The 24,384-nt window shown below is 32.8% G+C and overlaps 1 protein-coding gene and 1 long non-coding RNA gene across 3 annotated transcripts in view; one reads left to right on the plus strand and one right to left on the minus strand.

Annotated features, from left to right (window-relative positions):
* LOC126853286 (neural cell adhesion molecule 1-like) overlaps positions 1 to 24,384 on the plus strand; it is a 347,428-nt gene that overhangs the window by 155,567 nt on the left and 167,477 nt on the right. The window lies entirely within an intron of this gene.
* LOC126853316 (uncharacterized) lies at positions 2,846 to 22,387 on the minus strand. The gene is made up of 7 exons (XR_007687938.1): positions 22,346 to 22,387; positions 20,530 to 20,629; positions 19,427 to 19,502; positions 4,669 to 4,687; positions 4,386 to 4,598; positions 4,192 to 4,260; positions 2,846 to 2,938 (listed from the first exon to the last, which is right to left on the minus strand). It is a non-coding gene; the product is annotated as an uncharacterized LOC126853316 (long non-coding RNA).

A 24,384-nucleotide genomic window follows, 5' to 3' on the forward strand; every position in this document is an offset into this window, starting at 1 on the left:
ATTAATTAATAATTAATACAAATTAATATACAAATTATAATTATTATAATCTTTATTTAATTAAATTAAAATTATTATTATGTAATTATTAAAAAATTTTAATTAAATTAAATTAAAATTATATGTATTTACTATCTTATATAAAATCATATTAAAATGAAAATAATTTTGCAGTGAAAACAGTTAATACTTAATGATGATTAAAAAATAATATTTAATGTTATTTGAACACATTTTGATTGCACATTCATTTGTACATCTTAATTCACATAATTCCACAATTATTGTAATGTTTAAATAAAAGAATTATAGCATGCACATACATTATTCCTTATGTGTTCAAATATTATATACAACAGTTTCACACAAACACAATTGATTAAATGATTAAATAATTATTAATATCAAATTTTATGTCACATGTTAATTACATTTAATATTTATTTTTAATATCAATTTTTAGTATCTATATTTAATTATTCAATTTAAAACCATTTTTTATTAAATTTAATATTTGTTTCGTTTATTTTAAGAATAAAATTTAATTTTGTTTTGATTAAAAATATTTATATAAATTAATTTATTGTATTATTTCAAATATTTATTACAAAAGCTATAAAATTATGCAACTTTAATGTATACATATAGAGAAATATTTTGAAAATTTTAATAGATCAACAAAATAAAAGTGCTTTGAAAAAATGCAGCAATTAATTAATGTTTTATAAAAATTAATAGATTAATTTGATTTTAATTTAATTAAATTAAAATTATTTATCTATTTTAAATTTATTTTAATCGGAATAAAAATTTTATGATTAATGCTGTCGTTGGTAAAATAATTGAAAAAAAAGAAAAATAAATTTAATTTATTATTATTGTTAGTTATTTAATAATAAAATATGCGCATATATTTTTTTATAATTTTATTTCCATAAAAAGATAATTAATTGAAAAAATTAACAATAAATTAATTTTTATTTTATAAACAAAACAATTATAAATTTTATTCTTGACATTTAAACTTAAAATTAGATTTAATAAAATAAAATTAATTTAATTAAATTAATTAAATTAGATTAATTTTTTTATATAATGCATATACATATATACATAAGAAATTAAAAAAAAAAAGATATTTTAATAGCAAAAATATCAGTATCACTTAATTAATAAAAATCAATAAGAAAGAAAAAATTGATATATATAAGTTACGAGTCTGTGCATATGAAATCTCTGTAGTACAAACATGATTAATTAAATTTAATAGCTTGTAAGTCTAAAATTATTGTAACTTGGACATGTACAAAATATATACATTATAGTATATTTTCCACGTTTTGAAATATTTTTGATGTTTCCTTTTTGCAGGAAAAACAGTTTTATAAATAAAAAATTATACAATCTTTCACGAGCAAAAGTAATATTTTCCAGTTTGTCTCATATATGTGTATACTTGATACTTCATTTTAACTTTTTTTTTTTAAAGACGTTATTGTACATTATTCGTTCCAATCGATGTTGTAACCCGTCGATCAGTCGCCGTCCGCGTTCCATCGTTCACTCGTCACGAGATTACATTCCCAATTTTCCCAGCCAATTTTTGATCAGCTTTGAACGTTATCCCTAGACATCCTTTGAATTGGTTGACATCTGAAATCGTATCATGCAGCAACGTTGCAAGGGCGTTGCGATGCACTCGAAATATTGCGGGGAATCGGTTTAACCTGTCTGTCGGGGGAAAGTTCGATCCCGAAAAAAGGGCATTTTGCCCAACGTCGAGTATTCGCCGCAGCGGCGGCGCTCACTTTCCGCGGTGAAATTACTCGTACCACTCAGCAAAATTGAAGGCGAAATCTTTGATCCCACGCGATTCCCCACCCGAACGCGAATGTTTTGCATCTGTCATGTAAAGCGAATCTTTTGATGTACAGCGATCCGCATTTGCATAGCGCGGCCGGCGAATAAATTTTTCATCGGTGCTTTACGAAATAAAAAGTATTTTTTTTTTTATGATATAAGTGCGCGAGTCAGCGATATTTCACTGCGAAATAGGTAAGGAATATAAATAAAGAAAGCGGAGATAAAATGTTACGCATCCCAAATTAGAATCCAACTTTATCTAAATGAGCTCTGCGTGCAGTACGGACAATTAAAATTTTCAAAAATATCATTAATTTTTTTGGATTTTTCATTAATTTTTCAAACAAAATTTAATAAAAAATAATTATACAATTTCTAAAAGTGTTTTATCATGTAAACATATTTAAAATCTAATAAATAATTTTTACATGAATAATCTAAATAATTATAAATCTTAAATAATATTTTGTATGTATTTTTAGAAAAATATTAATAAATTCTTTACTGAATTGTATGCATTATACTATACAATAATGTACAATAATCAATGCCGAGGAGATAAGCATGTAATTAATTTTAAAAGTAATAAATAAATTAAACAAATTATAATCAGCTCACCTTGTGTTCACTATTAATTGATGCCATCCCGGATCTTTCTTCTTTTCTGCTCCTTCGCTGCTCCTTTGTGGTACCTATGTAATCGACGTACTCGTGAAAACGCGATTAATTTCGGATCGAGAACGCGTAGTAATTTTGAAATATACATAAATCAAAGAAATGTAAGAAATAGCGTCGCGCGACTTTGTTTACATATTTGACGTTATGTCAACAGTGAGGCAATGGAATGCGCCCCACTACAAGGGAAAAACAACTTGGAGAAGGGGAAGAAGACAAGTACGTAACGTGATAAGACAAATACGATGCGTAAAGAGATAAACATTTTATTATAATAATAATTATTGATTACTATTCTGCCAACGTTCATACGTTAGGTATGTGTTGCTTGTTCTCTTTTGACAGTCTTCGAAAGTGATACCGTTCAGTCCTCTCGTTAAATCAGTTCTTTGCACAGGATCTAGTAATTCGAGTAAAAAAGTCATCATGCAACAATCGGTTATTAATTAATTAATAATTAATTTAAAAAATATCAGACAAAATGATAGAAAGGAATGGAATATTCTATGAAAACTTATCTTATAAAATGAAATATTTCGCGACAAAACTTTGACGATATCTACATACATGCGTCACACGTTTCGAGGCATATATCAATGCTAAACACGCGATTATCATATTGCCATTCGCGAGTCTCGAGCGGGAAAGTAGTGGCGCTTTAAGTTTAGGTAATCGCATTACATTACAAAACATAATTATTCTCTACAATAATTATGATAATTAACAGTCAATGACTCATAAACATGTCGAGACGACTATTAATCGAAACAGATTCGCTATTTTTTTAAATCAATTAATTCCTCGATATTTCTGTTATAAAAACGTCGAGCCCAGATTATATCAAAAACTGTAGAGAAAGATAAAAGTCGATAAATAAAAAAATATTATATATATGCAATTCTATTTGTCTCTACGTCGCTCTTTCCTAATCCATCATCAATATAATGTATACGTTGTTCTGCCTTTGATACTCTTTATTGCGGCTGCATCGCCGATCTCACGGGACGATTATTATCAGCTGCCAACAAGCAAATATTATTCCCCAATGATTGCGCGGTAATATGAAACGTGTGCAATCAGACTGCAATAAGGTGTACAGTTGTAAGCATCGGTACTACGGTAGCGATGAGATGTTGAATGGTTACGCCGACGAAGATCAAGAGCATTTTCCAATTTTCGTCTGGATATGACGTAAAGCTGCCCCGCGCGGCCGCCAGAATCAGAAAAGCTGCGGTACGTGATAGCGTTACCGATTCTACCGCGAAGAAACCGCGGCTACAACCGGAATAACATCGCCAACGACTTATCCTTTGCCTGCACTTTACGTCTCGCGATACTCAGAGATTCTAGCTAACACGTCTTCCTTAAATTTCTGATATTATAGCATAAAGATATTTCAGTTTTCTTTTCTGTGAAAAATTTTCAGATATAGCGCGGTACACGGTAGCATCGCGACACGAAATGTATAAAAGTAAAAAGCAATTTAATTTTCGATTTTATTCATTAACTATTTATAATTAAAATATATATAGTAATTGAATTTTTTTATATTATATATCTGTTATTATATAAAATATTCACTGTATATTTTATTTATTTTCAGGTTTCCCCATCACAAGTTAAAAATAATAAATATTTATATAAATTGGTCACCTCACAATTATTCGCTTGATGCTCCAGATTTCCTCCTTTTCTTCTTCTCCTCTTTGTCCTTTATCGTTCCTATATAATAATTACACGATATATTCAAAAATACAATTTAATAATAAATAGCGGTTCGACCGCTATCTATTATTAAAGTGACAAGATAAAATGAATTAAAAGGATAGCATTAATAGCTGTCTCACGGCATTTAATTTTGATCAATGCGCCATTTAACTCGACCACGAGAACGGCCAAGCTAAACCGCACAATACTTAGCACGCATTCAACTGAAGCGCTGCTCTGCGAAAACCACACTCGAAGCTGAATCGACCGCTGCTTCGTTATTTTCACTACTAATACCAGTATTAAAAGCGCGAATGATATCCTGCTCGTGTAGAACTTTCCCGTGGGAATTCCTGAGAGAAGTCACATGCATGTCACATTCTGTAACTATTTTCATGAATACCACTTTGACTTAATATTTACCTTTGAATTGTAGATATTTCTGTGGAAAAAAAAATACGGAAATTAACTTTTTTATTAGCTTAATCATTTTAGAATAAATATATAATTAATTTAAAAAAATATATTTAATTTTAAATTCAATCTGACGAGATTGATTTTAACACGTATATTTATTATATCATAAGTATTAAAAATATTTTGCGATATTATTTAAAAATGTTATTTTTTATTTTTAGATTTTTTTCAAATATCGTTAGAAAAATCTGACGAAAAGTTTGAAGACTCAATTTCGTTAGCACGACGGCATGTGCGATTCGTCGACCCATACCCGCGTGAAACAGAAGCCTTGGGAAGAACGTGGAGCAAAATTAATCTCCGGTTGGTAACGGAAACGCGGGCCCCGGGTTTATAGAATTGGCTGAGCCGGCTGCAGCAGCAGCCAAGTGCAGAAAGCACGGGGTCGAAAGGGCGCGCGAGAACGTCAAATGTCGTTCGGAATGAAAATTGGTATAGACGTCGCTCACCTGCACACAGGCCCATATTGTATGACATCGCGAGATTCGGATGATTTATTACGTAATATCACGGCCGCGGGCGAGAGCTGGTCCGCTTTTTCTCCCTCCTCCCTTCCTCTACCGCTTCTCGCGCTCCCGCGTATTCCTCTATATAGCCTTGCTACGCGTATGTGTGTTATGTATTTTATATACGTATGTGTGTGTGTGTGTGTGTGTGTTTCCTATTCCTTGTGTGCTCGTGTTAAACCTTCCCCTTTCTACCCTATCGTTCCGTACACATTGCGCGCGTGATGTCGATTGAAAGTGTGACGTTAAAGAATCCATTGACGAGATTGAGAGATCGCGCGTATAACTCTGTCACGGTTATTTTCCAGGGCCCGATCGATCAGGTACTCTCTCTCGAGAGGAATATTTTGTTTTCTTCGTATAAGCATTGTTTATGTCCGCCCGAAAACATTTATTTCTGCCTAAAAAAATCTCGCTATTTACTTGAAATAGAAATCGAAACAATAGCAATAGATAGTATTTGCAAACTTTTTTATAACATTTAAAATAATTTTCATTGAGCAGATTATTTTGCATTGTTTTCTCCCAATAAAGTAAAGTGTGTATCCCGTGCAATTAATATTGAGAGTAATGTGTAAAGTGTCGCGCAATTGTATGTTCAACACGATATATGTCTGGAATATTAATTAAATAATACATATAAAGGATTAATAAATCTCGCGCGCGTGCAAAAAATTAAGTTACGTTTCAATCATTTATAATGTTTCACGTTTGGAGCAAACATATGTGCAAAATCTACGTGTATTCATAAAAATTTATTTTACATAAGAAAATTTGTAATTGCGTGGATATTTTCAACATTTATTCAATATTTTTTATTATTTTATTGAGGTAAATCGTATTTACGCATGAATGTAATGAATTTCTACAATCATTATAAATATATAAACAAAAAAGTAAAACCGAGAAGCGTACATATATCCATGTAACATGCATATTTTCAATGCTTTTACAAAAGAATTAGGATTAAGGAGTTATTGAAATACATTTATTTCTTAATTATTAATTAATTATTAATTATACTTGTCGGTCATGAATTATTAATTTATAAAATTTTATATTATTTTTTATGGCTTTTTCTACTTTATGACATATAAACATCGTATTTTCTTGATCTTGGTGACTGAATAAAGCACGATCGATTATGTTAAATAACGTTAGCAACTTATATTAAATCATCACAATCTGGTTATTCATATAGTTCAAGAGAGATTAAATATAAATATTATAAATATTGCAAGTAAAACAACGATACATTAAAAGATAATGCTGAGATTGTTATATATATGCTAATAAAGCCATTAGAGATTTTCTTCTGTAATTAATAAAACTACACCATTTTTTTTATCATGTAAAAGTAATGCAAGATTAAACCGCGCCGCGTGCGCGTTTTTGTTTTGTGAAAATGTTAAATTTACACATGTTGCAGAGACTGTGCTAAATTAAGTTAAATGCTCCTGCAAAAATTGTACGTATAATCTTATTAAATCGCGCGTCATTTCACAAAATTATCTATATTATATTTACAGATTGTAATTAAATGCAATTTTCATATATAAGCCAAGCAGAAACTAAACAGTTTATTTATTACGTGTAATTGAGTAGGAAAACAGAAAACTAGTTAAAAAATATTACCTGGATTATTCATGTATTGATAAGTATAATTTTCCCACAGTTAACATATTTCTCTACTAGAAAAAAAAAATATCGCGTTTTTAAATTCTTTTTCTTTCTCCATTATACGTAATTGAAAAAGCATCGCAATCATTAGCATACATTATACGTAATCTAATAGCACGCTCTGACTTTGTTACGATTACGAAATGTATGATCTTTGTTTTTGTCTGCAGCAAGTCCGGTTATTTCTAATCTGCTTTAAACGAAGTTAATATTATATGTTTGTTCATCTACATGGTCAATATTATTGGCTAAAAAATTACATATGTGGAGAATGAATAATAACATGAATAAATAATATGAATAATCAAACACGCGGTTCTCTGTGATTCTTTATAAATACTTGTTAAATATTTTAATTTTCATTATTTTGGTGTTCTGAATTTGGTTTTTTAAACTTTCCACTAATTTCCATCAATCTGTCAGTAAATTTTTCCAATCAATCACTTTCCGCGATATCGTTCGCCTGACCTTTCTCTCTCTCTCTCTCTCTCTTTTTTTTTCTTTGCCTCTATTTATTTATGTATCTCTCTTTTCTCTCGTGATCTATCTCGAAACTCTACCTTTATATTAAATTAATGGTCGACGAGCCAATTTTGTTTAGCAATACAGTCTCGCGTAACAAAGTAATTGTGCCACGTATTGGTGTCCCTCTCCCGCCCGTAAAAAGCCCCCTTGTTTCCCTTCGTTCAGGAAATTTCATTTAGCGTTGGAGGTCTACGCTCGACATATTCGCGGTTTCCGTTTCACTTCTGTTGAACGGCAAAACAACTAAAATTCGACCGCTTCTGTCATTTTCATCGTGCAATCGCACGCGGACATATGCTTCCATATCACTTGATATTTTTTTCATCGTTTGCAATGACTGTTGTATCCATGCCGACATACTTTAATGTATAAATTATTAAATAAAAACCTTAGAAAAAAGTGAAGTATTTATTCATGCAAACAAAAATTTGAATTTATTCAACCAAAAATTAATATATCTGCACAAATTTACTTTGAAATTAAAATATAGATAAAAAATGACGTAGATAATAAATTATAATATATGTTTCTCAATCGATGTGTCGCGTGTCAGTAAAATTTATCGTCTATTGTTTATATCAATTGCTGATACATTGCCTTCAATGCAACGCACTATCACAAAAGCAACATTATAGGACTACACGAGCGGAAATAGAGTTGGGCCGGAAAATTTCACGCATTTCCATAAAGCTACATTAACTATGTAACTTATAGCGGCAGCAGTAACGCATCACAAAACAGAAAAGGATAAAATTCGATACACCGCGAAATTAAACGCTCGCGGTCAACGATTTCGACGTACTACACTATTTTCGGCATCGAGAGGAGAAAGGGTTTGTTCACGCGCCACGCATTGCCCCTCTCTACCTTTCCTTCAATCCTCGTCCTGTCGGCCACGTGCGAGTGTAAATTCGTCGGTTAAATAACGCCATCGGCTTGTCAGCATGACCGTCGTCAAATGAGAAATAAAAAAATAAAAGCGAAAGGGAGGAGAAAAAGCTAAACGCGCCGTGAATTTTTTGCGTAAACAGCACCGCAAATTCGACGCGTTTTCGTTTTAATAGACGAATACTGCAAACACATACAAGCTACTTTTTTCCGCGTGAAAAACGCGGGTGCTTGCAAAAATTCGTAAAATATATCGGTCGTGAGTTCGATTTGTTTGATCCTCAAAAATGACGAATCACAATAATATATTAATAAATTGAATAGCGTGGCTTTCTCGCTAATGTTCACAGTATATATATTGTCAATAAATATTTAACAGCACTCAAAAGCACATTCATATTTGCAAGAGGAGCTATAATCTAGCTCTATTTATGACAAATTAAAAATTACAAAAATTCCTCAAATACATTGATATTCAAATATTTTAATGAGATTTTAAAAGTATAATAGTATTTTAAATTAAATGTTTGTTAAATATTTCCAGGATAATAATTAAAATGGCCTTGAGTAGAATTATTGATTAATAATTGCTCGTTGTAGTCAAAAGTGCAATTGCACCAAAAAAGATTCCTTCAATTTTCCACCTGGCAGTTTGACTTAATCAACACGAACGTTGACTGCATGATTTAATACCCTACGATTTTACTTTAATGTTTATGTCTCTATCCTTTACCTCAAATAAATTGTCTAGATGAATTAGAGAAAAAAAAACTTCATAAGCTGTTTGGACTTTTACGATTCAAGTTTTATCTTTGTTCTATATATTTTGCCTCGTTAGTATCTTTAATTATTGGAATTATCTGTTTGCTCTCTTTCTCTTGCACAATAATTATAAACCATTCTCAACGATATTTTAACAATGAAATGTTTATAACTATATGTTTAAAACTACATTCGTTTTAGATGCCGCGTAACGTTATCGACATGAGTTCTGTTAATTGCACGCTTAATTATTCCGTAATCCTAACTACATAATTGTGTAACAAGTTGGATATATCGCCTAGGAGCACCACGCTCTACGATGAGTTTATTGAATTAATTAATTGTAGCAATAGAATCACACGGTATCTTTTTCGAGCAAAAAATATTTTTATGCGATCTTTTATTCGATTTTGCTCTCTTTTATCATCTATCTTTATTGTTATCTGCGGGCAATACACATCTGCCAAAGTTTCATCGTGGAATGCAGTGCTCCTATTCCGAACAAATCTCGAAAATCGCGCCTGACGATGTTACACAATCGGCATTGCGAGACTAATTATCGTCATGGATAATAGATGCCCGCGCGGTATCGATCAAGTTTGTAGGCATATTTTGTTGCGGCTGCTGTTCAATTTTGCTGGCAAGCCTCGTTGAGACTTTAAATGTCGGGGTTGTCTCGCTTATTTCGTTACAAGTTTAACAATTTTAACTACGCTGATCACATCAAAACGCATTACAAATACGCGATTTTAAGAAACGCCGAGCTCACATTTGCGCGGCATAATTTAATATCGGCTCTATTGCATTACATTATTATATATATTATTACATTACATTATTATAATTATTTTTATACATTATTACATTACATTAATATACATTATTATATTACATTTTTTTTTCTCTGTTATCTTATTGTTTATCTTGTTTTTTTCGTTTGCTTTTTTTGTTTTATTTTTTTTTCCCTTTTTCTTTCTTCTTTTTTTTCTGTTTTTTTTTTTACATTACTTTTGTACACATTCTGTATGTAAAAAATTTTTCTTCCCGTTTATTATTGATAAATAAATAAATAAATTACATTTAAACGAGCGGCGCGATTTTGCGTACAGGCGACATTATAGAAGAGAATAAAGATTTCCTTCTTTCCGCGGTATCGATAGCAAATCCAGTATGTAAATATATTCCGCAGAGGATATATCGCACATCTGCGTTGTTCTATGCATATAACGTGAGCGGCCGGCAGCATACAAGCCGGCTCTGAATGAACTTCTCGCGCAATGGATTCGCGTACTTTAACAACAACTCGACTCATTTCGCTTAAAAGGATCGGAAGTCTTCCGTCCCTCGTAACCGTACAGATGTGGTCGCGATAATATATCTGTTAAGATACTAAAAAAATTCAAAAATAAATAATATAACGGTACAAACGAGTACAAATGATTTTTTATCGAATTTCATGGGGCGTTTCGCGATATCTTTAAAACGGCCAAATCTTATAAAAATTGCATAATAATAATAAAAAAAATGCTATAATACTCTCAAAAGATACAGATTACTTAACATTATATTAATAAATATATAAATACTAACAAATATATATATATATATATATATATATATATATATATATATATACACACTAATAAAATTAAAAGCAGAGTATACTAAAACGAGTATATATGATTCTTTATCATATCCCGTTGGCCGTTTTACGATATCTTACTGAAATTATCTAATTGTTTTTTTATAAGGAATACTTTATGGGGTAAAAATTAAAAATGTTGTAATTTTGTTTCTTCTCTTTAAGCTTTTTAAATTTCTTGTTTTTTCTCTTTAGGCTCTTTAAGCTCTTTAAGCTACAAAGAAAATTAAGTGATACAAACAGGTACATATGATTCTATCTATCTAATCTATCGATTGAATCTTGTTGACTGTTTAATATTAGTTAAAAAAATTACTAAATTATTTTTTTATTTATTAATACTGTTGTTTTAAAAGGAAGGCTAGTGATTATGTAGAAATGAGTGGCGATCTTGAAGCCAACGATTTGCTGTCCGTCTTTGCTGTTGCCTTTGTGCGTTCTATAATTGTGCAAGTTCTTATCAAAGAAAGACTAATCACAGTTGAAGACCTCTTCGGATGCATAACTCTTCATGAATGGTTGTTTTCACAAGTTCGATACATTCGAATTAAACTTGTTTCTCTTCAAGCTTGATCTGATTTTCCAAAAGACATCGTTCCTCTTGTGAATATAATGGTCCAAAAAACAATTCGATTTTGTTTTTACTGAAATACAGCCAAATGAAGCAAGCCTTAAATTTGCTATTCGGGAACTTGGTTTTTTTCAGTAGAATACATACTGCCGAATCGTTCTATCGGTGACACGGCCATGCTGTTTGCGTTTTTCCTCGGACATCTTCATCATCTCCTTATTTATTTTACCAACGGTGTCGATGCCTTTGTTGACTCATTTACGCCAGCATTTGAGACTGGCGCATTGACCGTTCACGAATCTTTGGAATCGATGAACGAATGAACGATCTCCTGCCTGGTCTTTTTGCACTTGGCAAAGAAGGATAAGTCAACAAATTTGAGATCTTCTTGCTTCCTTCATGTAATACCGGAAGATTTTTTTTTATATCTCCGATGAAATTTCATGACTCGTGTAGATGCGAAATTTCTTCGACAGAAACTCGTTGACAAAATCATAATCGGAATCGTTTGAACCCTCATTGTCCAAATTGAACATTTAAGATTCCTGATTTGATTTTTCAAGGACATCGATGATCATCAGTGAATTCGTGTCAATCAGAGCGTTGATTTCGGGCAAATTAAAGCTGTCCAGATAAAACTTTTGCTCGACGAGTTGTTTGCTCAATTTCACGCCATCAAAGCCTCGTATAGATTATCAGTTAGAGAGCCATCGTCGACTTCGAGCGAATTAAAGCTGTGTAAGTAAAGCTCTTGTCGTCAAATTTTGCTCAACTGCTCATCAAGGCCTCGTATGATGGATTTGCGCACTGACCGTCTCACTAAAAAAAGTAAATGCTGAAATAATGAGATGGAAATGCTTCTAACACAATAACAATATTGATGATACTGATGAAGTAAGGTTTCTTCTTTTTCCAGTTTCTCGTTGTGATTTCATCTCGTGAAATCGTTCGATAATCTTGAAAAGAATTGTTTTAATGATAGTCCTGAAGAGAGCTGTTTTGACAGTGGTAACCCTGAAAAGGGCACGAAAGCAATGTCAGCCATAGAAATAGGACAGACATTATCATGACAAAACAATGTTATTCCAAAACATTGTTATTAATATATTTGTATGTAAATTCTTTTTCCATTGGGCGATAGGGCTCACCAAAATTTCAAAATTAAATCCAAATTCTTCCTGGAAAATTTTGGAAACTTTTGTAGAAAATTTGGCTGGTTTATGTTTCAAGGCATGCTTCGAAAAGTAAACTTGTTAACTTGTGAGGCACAGGAGTGAATTCCAGCGTAGGGGCACTTAAAATAATTGTAATGTAATTGTTACCGCCCTGCAGTTCGGCTTCTTGTTGGGATGTCGTCGTAAAATAGCCCTGAAAAGGGCTGTGCTTTAACGATCTATCGCCTGATTTTTATAACTACCGCCTAAATTTTTATAACTCTATCTATTAATAATATAATTTGTACCTATCTATTAATCTATTTATTAATAATAAAATTTGTACCTGTTTGTAGCGCACTTTATTTCCTTCGTATTTCAAAATTACAACATAATTAAAAATTTAACCTCATAGTATCCACAGAGTGGATGAGGAGGAAAGGGGGAAGACAATGCAAAATATAAGATGCATATAACGGAACTCATGTCTGGTGACTCTTCGATAATCAAATCAATGTCTCATCTATCTCGAATGTAGAATTAAAATAAAATGTATACAATACCAAAATGTATACATAACCAAAATGTACAATATAAATATTTTTTATTTAATGAATTGATAAAGAAAAAGAGAAACAAATAAACATTGTTTTATTTTAAAAAATATTTTTCATTAACTAATATTAATTATATCGTAAGGAAATATGAAATATTCAAAGTAGCGTAAAATAGTACATAGATAGCTTACAATATAGCTATCTGTCCCAATAAATATTAGGAAGTTACGCGCCATGTAAATGCTGATTATTCAAAAATATAATTACCAGTTGCTAATAACACGCATTGATAATTTATGTTGTTCGTTCGCTTCTAAGTCTTAAGGTTAAAGTCTTAGAAGCGACTTGAGAACGGACCAGGTCGAGCCACTCTCTCTCGTCTCGGCGCTCAAGGAATAAACGCCAGGCAATGAGCTTATTTAATAAACGTACTATTAAAGTGTAATATTAAAAGTGTGAGTTAGAGCTAGTCATTTAAAATACATCAAGTTGCCTTTAATTTAATTACACCCATTTGAACTCGTAAAAATGCAAATGTATATGTTTTCTTATATCATGTATTATATTTTTTTTTAAAGTCTCGAATATTTTTTAAATATTATCGCGTGTGACGAGTAGAGAATATCGAATCCAGAAAAGACGATTGTTTCGATCTACTCATTGAACTTCACGGTCGCGAATCTCGGTCGATTTGAACCGATGTCCATCGATTAGCGCAATCAGTGCTTTGTTGCAAGATATCCTTCTCCAAATACATGATGCGTATAATTCGCTCATCTGCAATCAAATATTTTATTTAACATTTGAAGCAACATTATTCAAAAGTGATATACGATGACAGTTAGTTATCACTACCAAAATTTCATACAAATAATTACCCATTTAATACTCCTTTCCCACTCATGCTCCACGTGGTCGACTTAAGACTACTTGAGGCTATCAAAACGTAATGACAACGCACTTATTAAAAAAAAGCTTATCTCTTTCTTTCCTGCGCATCAAATAAAATCTCTATGACAGCTTCCACAGCTTCTATTTCCATTGTTGTAATGGATGTATTTGTAATAGCTTTTGTATTGATTTCTCCTTTATAATGGAAAGATGCAACATATCTGAGAATGTCATCCCTAAATCACAAACTTCCAAATAAAATTCTGCTTTTTGATTATTCATTTTTATAATCATAAAATCCAAATCTGCGAACTATCATATTAAAGTTAGGAATTACAGACAAATCTTAGAAATTCGCTTTTAATTTCTACAATGTATAAACTGAGCAAAATTATTTGAAAAATATTCGCGACATTTATCATGCATATAATAAAAACGTTTTTGAAAAATAGATAATGATAATTTCGCTCATTTTTTACATTGTATGATTATATAAAATTGAAAACGAATTTCAATGATTTACTTTTCTGATTTACTAATAAACTAATTAAAGTTAGAATTCAACAGATTATTCGCAGATTTGAATTTTCTTTTTACAAATCTATTATTTAATAATCCCATGTTTAAGCAAAAGCTAATAAAAAGGAAGCAGAATTTTGATTGAAAATTTGTGATTTGCGTACGGACTAATAAAAATTACAAAAACAAAAATGCGGAATCGTTTAGGGGATGACACTCTTATGTTGCGTCTCTCCACTACAAACACAAAGATCAATATAAAAGTTGTGGCAGAAACATCCACCACAACAACAGAAATAAGCACGGAAGCTATCGTAGAAACTTCATTTGGCGCGTGGGAAGTAAGAAATTTGCTTTTTCAATAAGCGCATTGTTTCTGTAGCATCAAGCAGCCCTAAATTGAACGCATGAAGCACAAATGAAAAGATTAAACCTATTTTACACAATAGTAGTAGCCGTAAGTAATGTAACCGTAAGAATCAATTAATAACGTCCATAGTATTTCAGTCAATATAGCTAAAATATTATGAACGCTCGTATTAGGTAATTCTTACAGTTACGTCCATACTTGCGGTTACGGGATTTGTATAAAATAGACCTTAGATAAGTAATTGTCTGCATGGAGTCGCGGTAATGATAGCAAAACTGTCTTCATCTGCCACTCTAAAACAACATTGCTAAAGCATCAAAAGGTGCAGTCAAAGAACCGCAGTGACAAATCAAAATAGAAGTGATCTCGCCCTACGATTCACGTAGAGGTTGCATCTGCATCCGATGTTTGTTGATAGTCGCATTTCTGACATACAAAAAACGCGTCATGCGTGACAAGATGGAAATGTCGAATTTAGCAATGAATGCCGGTAAAGAATAATCAAGATATGCGACAGCATATCTCGATAGATAGATTAGGACGATCATCTATCGCTTAGAACTGGCACTCCCGACTCGTCAAAGGTAATAAAAGATACTAAAAACTGCGCGAAATACGTGTTTGGAGAACGGCGTCTCACGACAAACACTGATACGCGCGAAGCAATGGACTTCGAACACAAATAATCGCGGTAGACACGTACGCGTAATCCAGTGGGAAGATCGGGCGGTCATCCATTGCTAGATTCGGCACTCACGATCCGTCACTAACAACTTTGACTTATCACAAACTTCGCGAAACATGTGTTTGGAGAATGACGTCTCACGACAAACACTCAAACTCGAATCGCGAAACGACGGACGTCGAATGCAAATAACCGCGGTAGTCACGAACGCGTAATCCAATGGGAAGATCGAGCGATTGTCCGTCATTAGATTCGACACTCCCGACCCGTTATTCGCACATTGGCAGCCTTCTCAGACTTCTCATTTTTAGAGACCATATTTTACAGATTGCGCGAAACACGTGTTTGGAGAATGACGTCTCACGACAAACACTCGAATACGCGAAGCGATGGACTCGGAATGCGAATAACCGCGGGAGACACGTACGCGTAATCTAATGAGAAAATCGAACGATCGTCGCTAGATTCGACACTCGCGACCCGTCACTAGCGATACTTGATAGATATCGCATTTATTACAAATTGCACAAAACATGTGTTTGGAGAACGATATCTCACGACAAACACACACACGCGAAGCGACGGACGCCGTATGCAGATGACCGCGGTTGACGCGAACGCGTAATCCAATGGAAAGATCGAGCGATCGTCCGCCGCTAGATTCGGCACTCGTAATATTCACCGATACCGCACTTATCTTGCTTCTTCTTTGTAGACTTCCAATGGTTGGTGAGAATTTAACATCTTCAATTCCATTTTGAAGTTATATAATTCTTCTCTCACTGTTCTCTTGTTTGATTAAGTAATAATATACTTTTTCTATTGTCCATGTCTTTTCTGATTGAGTTCATTATCTATTTCCTCTCTCACACAAGTCTTTGTATCCACAATGCTAATTCGGTCCAAGTACATTGCTATTATTTCCCTCGTCGTATCTTGCACTTATCAGATTACGCGGAAATATGTGTTTGGAGAACGGCGTCTCACGACAAACACTGATACGCGCGAAGCAATGGACTTCGAAAACAAATAATCGCGGTAGACACGTACGCGTAATCCAATGGGAAGCTCGAGCGGTCATCCATCGCTAGATTCGGCACTCACGACCCGTCACTCACGATATTTTCAGAGGCCATATTTCACACATCACAGATTGCGCGAAATTCGTGTTTGGAGAACGGCGTCTCGCGACAAACACTGATACGCGCGAAGCGATGGATTTCGAATGCAGATGATCGCGGTAGACACGTACGCGTAATCCAATGGGAAGCTCGAGCGGTCATCCATCGCTATATTCGGCACTCACGACCCGTCAATCGCGATATTTGCAGATATCACATTTATCTTCTTATATTAATTACTGCCATCGATTGCTGAAAATTTTATGCCTTCAGTCCCACAGTCAAGGATGATTTTAATCTTCTTTTGTTTAATTAAGTCAAATATACTTCCTCTTCCATTCAATCCTTTCCGATTGAATTTATTGCCATTACCTCCCTCGTTGTACTTGCATCACACTTACGCGGAACATGTGTTTGGAGAACGGCATCTCGCGACAAACACTAATACGCGCGAAGCGATGGACTCCGAATGCTGATGATCGCGGTAGACACGTACGCGTAATCCAGTGGGAAGCTCGAGCGATTGTCCATCGCTAAATTCGGCACTCGCGATCTATCACTCGCGGTATTTTCAAAGGCCATATTTCACAGATACCACACTTATCACAGATGCGCGAAATACGTGTTTGGAGAATAACGTCTCACGACAAACACTAACGCGCGAAGCGACGATCGCTGAACGCAAATAACCGCGGTAGACGCGAACGCGTAATCTAATAAGAAGATCAAGAGATTGTCCATCGCTAGATTCGACAATCGCGAACCGTCACTCACTACTTTGACACAAACTGCGCGAAACACGTGTTTGGAGAATGACGTCTCGCGACAAACACTCAAACTCGAATCGCGAAGCGACGGACATCGAATAGAAATAACCGCGGTAGCCACGCACGCGTAATCCAATGGGAAGATCGAGCGATTGTCCGTCGCTAGATTCGACACTCCCGACCCGTTATTTGCACATTGGCAGACTTCTCACAAACTTTTCACATTTGACAGATTGCGCGCGCGGAACACGTGTTTGGAGAATGACGTCTCACGACAAACACTCGCATCGAAGCGATAGATGCCGGTTAAAATAATCAAAATACGCAACCGTATAATCTATTGGTTAAACCAAGACGATCGTTCATTGCTAAATTCAGCATTCCCATCTCATCACGAATAACAACATTTTTGAAATATCAGAAATGCGATTGCCAACAAAGCGAACCCGAATGCAATTTCGATATGAAAATCGTAAAGTGAGATCACTTCTACCTTAATTCGTCAAAGCAATGCCTTGATGCTTCTCTCGATACTTTTAGATGTTGAATGAAATATCTATCACAGACGAGTGAACGACGCAAAACATGTATTTGGAGAACGAAATCGCAACACTAGATTGCGAAATCGATGGATATCGGTTAAAAACGACCGACATTCGCGACCGCGTAATCCAATGAGTAGATCGAAACAATCGTCCCCTCTTTGGATTCGACATTCTCGACTCGTCACAACGCTACATTAAAAAATATTCGAGACTAAAAAAAAATATAACTTCAATTTAGAGAGAGACATATTAAACATTATTTATAAAAAATATTTTAATAATCATTTGTTGCAGAAATTTTTCTATCTATATCGATGATGGGGGAGGAAAAGAATAGTGCATTGCATTCATCAAAATTTCCAGTTTTGATCACCGCGAGGGTTTTAATGAGTAAAAATCTCTCACTATCCTTGGCTGCTTCTCAGCCGAGGATATTTTTGGAAGCTTTCTTTCGCCAAAAAAATTTATATTTATGATGAACTAGAAGTGATTTATTAATCGCGACGTAATAAAAGTTTTTTATGTTTCAAACATGTGCAATTAAATAATAGGACGAAAATTGAAAGAAAAATTGTTTTTACAAATATGAAAAAAAAAATTATTAGCTTAAGAAAACATTATATAATTTTAAACAAGTTTCATGAAGTTTTTCAAGAAAGAAGAAAATTTTTGCACTTTTTGCAATTCATGTAGATGGGTATATTATTTAGCAAAACATGCACAAAACTTACGAAATCTATTCTTGAAACTAAAATAATGTTTTGGCAATAATGTTTAATAAAAAATCAAGTTCTTTTTAAGATTTAGAAATTGAAAAACAGCAAAATGATTAAAACCAGAATTTAGAAGAAATGTAACAGAACTAATTAAACATGGATCAAAAAAATTATACAAAATACTGACTAAAATTTTTATAAGATATCCTAATGATGAATGGATACCAATCACATGGAAGGAGGTATGGATTACATCGATATATAAAAATGATATTTGCAACTATAGAGGAATAGCGGTTATAAGCACACGTCAATCCTGTTCGTCATATTATCTGTTAGTCAGTAATATAAGTTATTCTATAAACTCATAATCAGTTTTACCCTGACATCCGATAAAGTTTCTATGCAAAATTATCCTACACAAACAATGAAATAGATACCGCATGTACACAAAATATTAAAAAATAATTTATAATAATAAAGACGAGAAGTTAACTATTTTGCAACACGAAAAATATTCCGCATAAACAAATACTCGATGCGCTTTACATTTTATACACAAAAATCACTACGTTAATAAATACTGGAAATTCTCCAGATCAAAACTTAAGCAGCATTTGGATTATTTCAAATTTTAAATTGTTCGAATCATTCAAGTTTGAAAATGTTTAACCTCTGTGAAATTGGCTCTCTGTTTACTTAAAAAAGAGAGGTATAAATATTTTATATTTATAATCTTTGCAACCTAACTATGCTGTTGTTGTTATTTGCAACATAAGTTTTGAAAATAATATTTAACACTCACCGCTGCCAAAGTTCTGCAAATTTCATCAATTTTCTTCAATACTTATTAAGTGTCCAAACTTATAGTCAGTCAGTATCTGTAAGTAAATAAGTAAGTAAATAATCGCTGTTGTAGCTATTTGCAACATAAATTTTAAAAATAGTAATAATTAATAAAGTCTTTAAAAAATAATTAATTTGAATATAAGTGGTTTATTAAAATTTTAAATTTTTTAAATAGAAAATTTATTAATTTTAAATTTAGTATTAAATTTTATATTATAATATCGAGCTGGGACTTTGAAAATTATAATTGATATAAAAATATAAAAAAATAATTATAATTCTTAATCAATTTAAAGTAAAATTAAGCCTAATTAAAAGGTCAAAAAAAAAAAAAAAAAAAATTAGTACCATTTTCAAATTTCATTCATTTAAACATCCATTTAAATTTTATATATTTGATAGGTAAATTATGGTTATTTAATAATGAAGGATAATAAAAAAATTAATTATTTTTTAAATAATGAAGAGAATAATTATACATGAAACTAAAGTTAATATTCATATTACAAATATTATATGTGGAATAAAAAATCATTTTGGGATTAAAAGAAAAATATTTTTAAATAAACAATTTAATATTACCTACTGAAACTAATTCTTTACTAAAAATAGGTGTTAAACTATTATAATTTAAAAAATTAAAACAAAAGAACTACTATTCATTTAATGTTAAATGAAATTTAAGATTTATTAAATAAAATTATGTATTTAATTAAAAAATGATTTTATACAATTTTTAAAATCAATAATCAACAATTTTTAAAGTCAATAACAAAATTATTTTTAATAAAAAAAAAAGCTTTATGTAATACTCATCGCTGCCAAAGTTCTGCGAATTCCATAAATTTTTCTCAATAGTTATTAAGTGTCCACACTTATTATTAATTAAATTTACTAAATAATACTAATACTAATTAAATAAACTAATTAAATTTCAATATGAATAGTTAATTAAAATTTTAAATTTAGTATTTAATTAAAAAATGATTTTAATCAATTTTTAAAGTCAATAATCAAATATTAATTTTTAATAAAAGGAAAACTATATATAGTACTCACCGCTGCCAAAGTTCTGCGAATTATTAATTTTCTTCAATAATTATTAAATGTCCAGATTTATTAAGTGTGTCCAATATTTATTAAGTGTCAGCCAGTGTATCTGTAAGTAAATAATCGATGTTGTAGCTATATATTTGCAACATAAGTTTTGAAAATAGTAATAATTAATGAAAAAAATCTTAAAAAAATAATTAAATTTCAATATGAATAGTTAATTAAAATTTTATATTTTTTGAATAGTAAAATAATAAAATTTATTAATAAATTTTATATTATAATATATTGATATGAGATTAATTAGAATTGACATGAAAATATAAAAAAAATAATTATAATTATTAATCAATTTAAGAAAAATTAAGCCTACTTGAAGAGCCAAAAATAGAAAATTAATTTATTTTCAAATTTATTTAAATTTTACATATTTAATGTTTCGCTCTTTTCGCTATACTCATCCCCCGTAATTATGCACGCATCATTACTGCTATAAAAATCATGGGCAACTTTTTAGAGACATCTTGCGGACCCCTAGCGGACCCCACGCGGTCCTCTCGCGGAACACCTTACGAAATAACCCCTCGCGATATACATTACGAGATGGCGCCCACAGAACCAATATCCATTAAAAGATAGCAAATTTAGTCGGACTTTGATTAATCCAAAAATCCGTTTGAAAATCTGATCCACTTCTGATTCTCGATCGCGCGATGCACTTTGAAAATACGATACAACGATATATTCATTGTCGAAGCGTAACTAAACTACTTGCGAATACTCAGTCGCACATATTTCGCGAATCGAGAGAACGCGACTACTGACGCGATTCGATGATTATTCATCATTTACGATTATACGGCCTTCCTGATATACGCGAATATACACTCGAGTTATTAAAACACGATGTTCTCTCATTTTTTTCGAACTCTCATTACGCACACTTCGCGATTGCTTACCGTATTTATGGCGGCCGAATGCAACTTAACAGCGCCTCGCGGATCCCTCGCGAAACACATCGCGACATATTCCGATTTCCGATCGCAAATCAGATATTAATCCAGAAGTTGCGAATTACGAAATCAATTCAAAAGTCTGACACTTTCGATGTTCGATCGCGTGATATACTTTGAGCGAGCGAAAGAAAACGCGAACGAACGCGATGTTTCACCATTTTCGCGATATTTCTGACAACAATGACGACATCGCATAAGCTTTGCGACTAAATGGCGGATCGGAGACAACTTCATACCGACGCCTCCCGTAACTTCCCCTCCCCCTCTCTCTCTCTCTCTCTCTTCCCGTGAACTATCTCACGAGTGAAATTACGAGCCCGAAATTCATCAAAAAATGCCTAATTATCGTCGTATATTAGCTTATAATCTAAAATTATTCGATCATTACCATTTTCAATCGCGTGATGCACTTTGAGCGAGTCAGAAAAAAACGCGAGACAATGATCTCCATTTTCGAATGCATTCCAAACACTCAGTCGCACAGATACCACACGAATCGAGAGAACTAAGAGCGACTAATTAGCGCGATGTGATGACTTCGTCCCTTCGGATTATAAAATTCTCGATATAAATGATACGCGAACGAGGAATGTTTCAATATTTTCGCAAATATTCCGATATTCGCGTATGCACTTACAATGAAAATCATGGATGGACAACTTCATACCGACGCGTCGCGTAATCTATCGCCTTCCTATCCTTTTTTTATCGCGGACTACCCCGCAAAATAAACGAAATATAATAATCGCAAGCCTATTTGAACGAGATCGCGAACGCTAATATGCTACGATGATCGTATATTATACCTTTTTGTGTCTACAACTCTGTCCTGAGAAAGCACGTCCTTCCACCACGGTGGTTCTCCAGAAAGAGGGATACCGTCGCGCCGATCGAAAGAGCGATGAACTAAAACGAAAAATAAACATAGAGAGGACATAGTAAGTAAGTAGCGTTTTCGGATGAACAGGTTAATACAATTCGCATTCTGAATTCATGTTTTTTATTGGCTGAGACAATGCAAGTAATGACGTCTTGCATTGCCTCTGCCAATAAAAGATATGAACTCATGCTTCCGAATTAGATTAACCCGTTCATCCGAAAACGCAATAAGCTCTTACAAGAGAGAGAGAGAGAGAGAGAGAAAGGGTTTGTTTTAACAAAATAAATACATGTATATTTTAGATAACTTAAGGCCATTGAAAAAGGCTATAACACATAGAAAAAAACCGTGAACATAAGAATTTCATCCACTCGAAATTTTCAACATTGCAAACTTTTCAATATCGCTGCTTACATTCTCGATTATAATTGATCGCTTTTTTTACGTCTTAATAATCTTGCTGCTTAAGTTTTTCTATGTGCTGTAGCCTATTAAGAACTATTGCATACAAATTGATATACCTGCCGATGCATAGCATAAAATCGTCTGGACCAATGAGCATCAAGGAAAAAATCACATGTTGATAACACGCTCATTGGTCCAAGTGTAGGTCTGATGCTATGCATATGCATCTATGTCAATAGTTGTATGTGACAGCCCTAACAGAAATATGTACATCAATGGGGCCATAGATATACTTTTTTATTCATGGTGTATTGGTGCACCACCCTTACTTCAGCGAACGAATCGTTGATGCGCAGTGTGCATTCGCCCGTGTCATTAAATACAAAAAAGAAGGAGACGTGTCGCATCTTGATAGAGAGTTATTGTTTCCTATCTTATACACGCGTCTTCCACAGATCGAAAATAAATATTGTGTCGCGAGAATAAAGTATCGTAAATGCCGAATCGAATAGTCGGGCAAGATAAAATCAATCATATAGTCATATAGTCACTTTAGATTTGATGTTAGTTTAGAGATACCATAATAATCGCGGAAATAATTTCGCGTGCATTTCTCCCGCCAAAAACTAGTCCTGTCAATATCGCGAGTGTCATATAATGTCGCAAGCGATCATTTTTCTTATTTCGTATTCGTATCGTTAACGTGTCAAATCGTAACTAGATGTATTTTTGTCATTAATTCGAATCTATATGTTACTAAAGTCGATTGACAAACGACGATGCTCTAAATGCTTACGAACATTTATTAACAGGTGAGTAAATTTGCTATATTTGATTGTTCATTTATTTATCTCTCTATCACAATTATCGACTGAAATGTATGCATATACGAGAAATTTACATCGATGTAAATTTATCTGGATTTGCGCGGTTAGTTGCAATATAAATAAATTGCGTCGCAAATTGGATCAAGATAAGTCGATAAGTAACCACGTCGATAAAAAGACAAAAAGCTGATAACGCTATTAGCGCTGCGCGACCGCTAGAGAAACGAATTATCGGGAAAGCGGTCAAGAAGAAGTCAATCATATAAATACTTTAAATTTGGTGTAAGTCGAGAGATGTCACAATCGTCGGTCGGCGTTTCGCGCGCATTTCTCCCGCCAAAAACTAGTCCTGTCGAGTATCGGGAGTGATCGGGAATGTCGTACAAGTTGCGAGCGATTATTTTTTTCGTTACATATTTGTATTGTTAATTATTTACGCCAATTCGTGACTAGATATGTTCTTGTGATTGATTTGAATCTACGTGTTGCCAAAGCGAAATGACTGACAATGAGAATGCTCTCGATGCTTACGAACATTTGTTAGTGTGTGAGTAAATTTATTTGTTATATTTGATTAATCATTTATTTTTCTCTCTATCACAATCATATATAATCGATTGTAGATATAAATATCTTTTCTCTCACTAGAATTTTATTGTAATAACGGTCACATAACTTTCGACAAACTTCTGATCAGCTCTACGGAGAACAATCGGATAACCACGTTCGCACA

The sequence above is a fragment of the Cataglyphis hispanica genome, chromosome 12 (genome assembly GCF_021464435.1).
Source record: "Cataglyphis hispanica isolate Lineage 1 chromosome 12, ULB_Chis1_1.0, whole genome shotgun sequence".
Taxonomy (NCBI): domain Eukaryota; kingdom Metazoa; phylum Arthropoda; class Insecta; order Hymenoptera; family Formicidae; genus Cataglyphis; species Cataglyphis hispanica.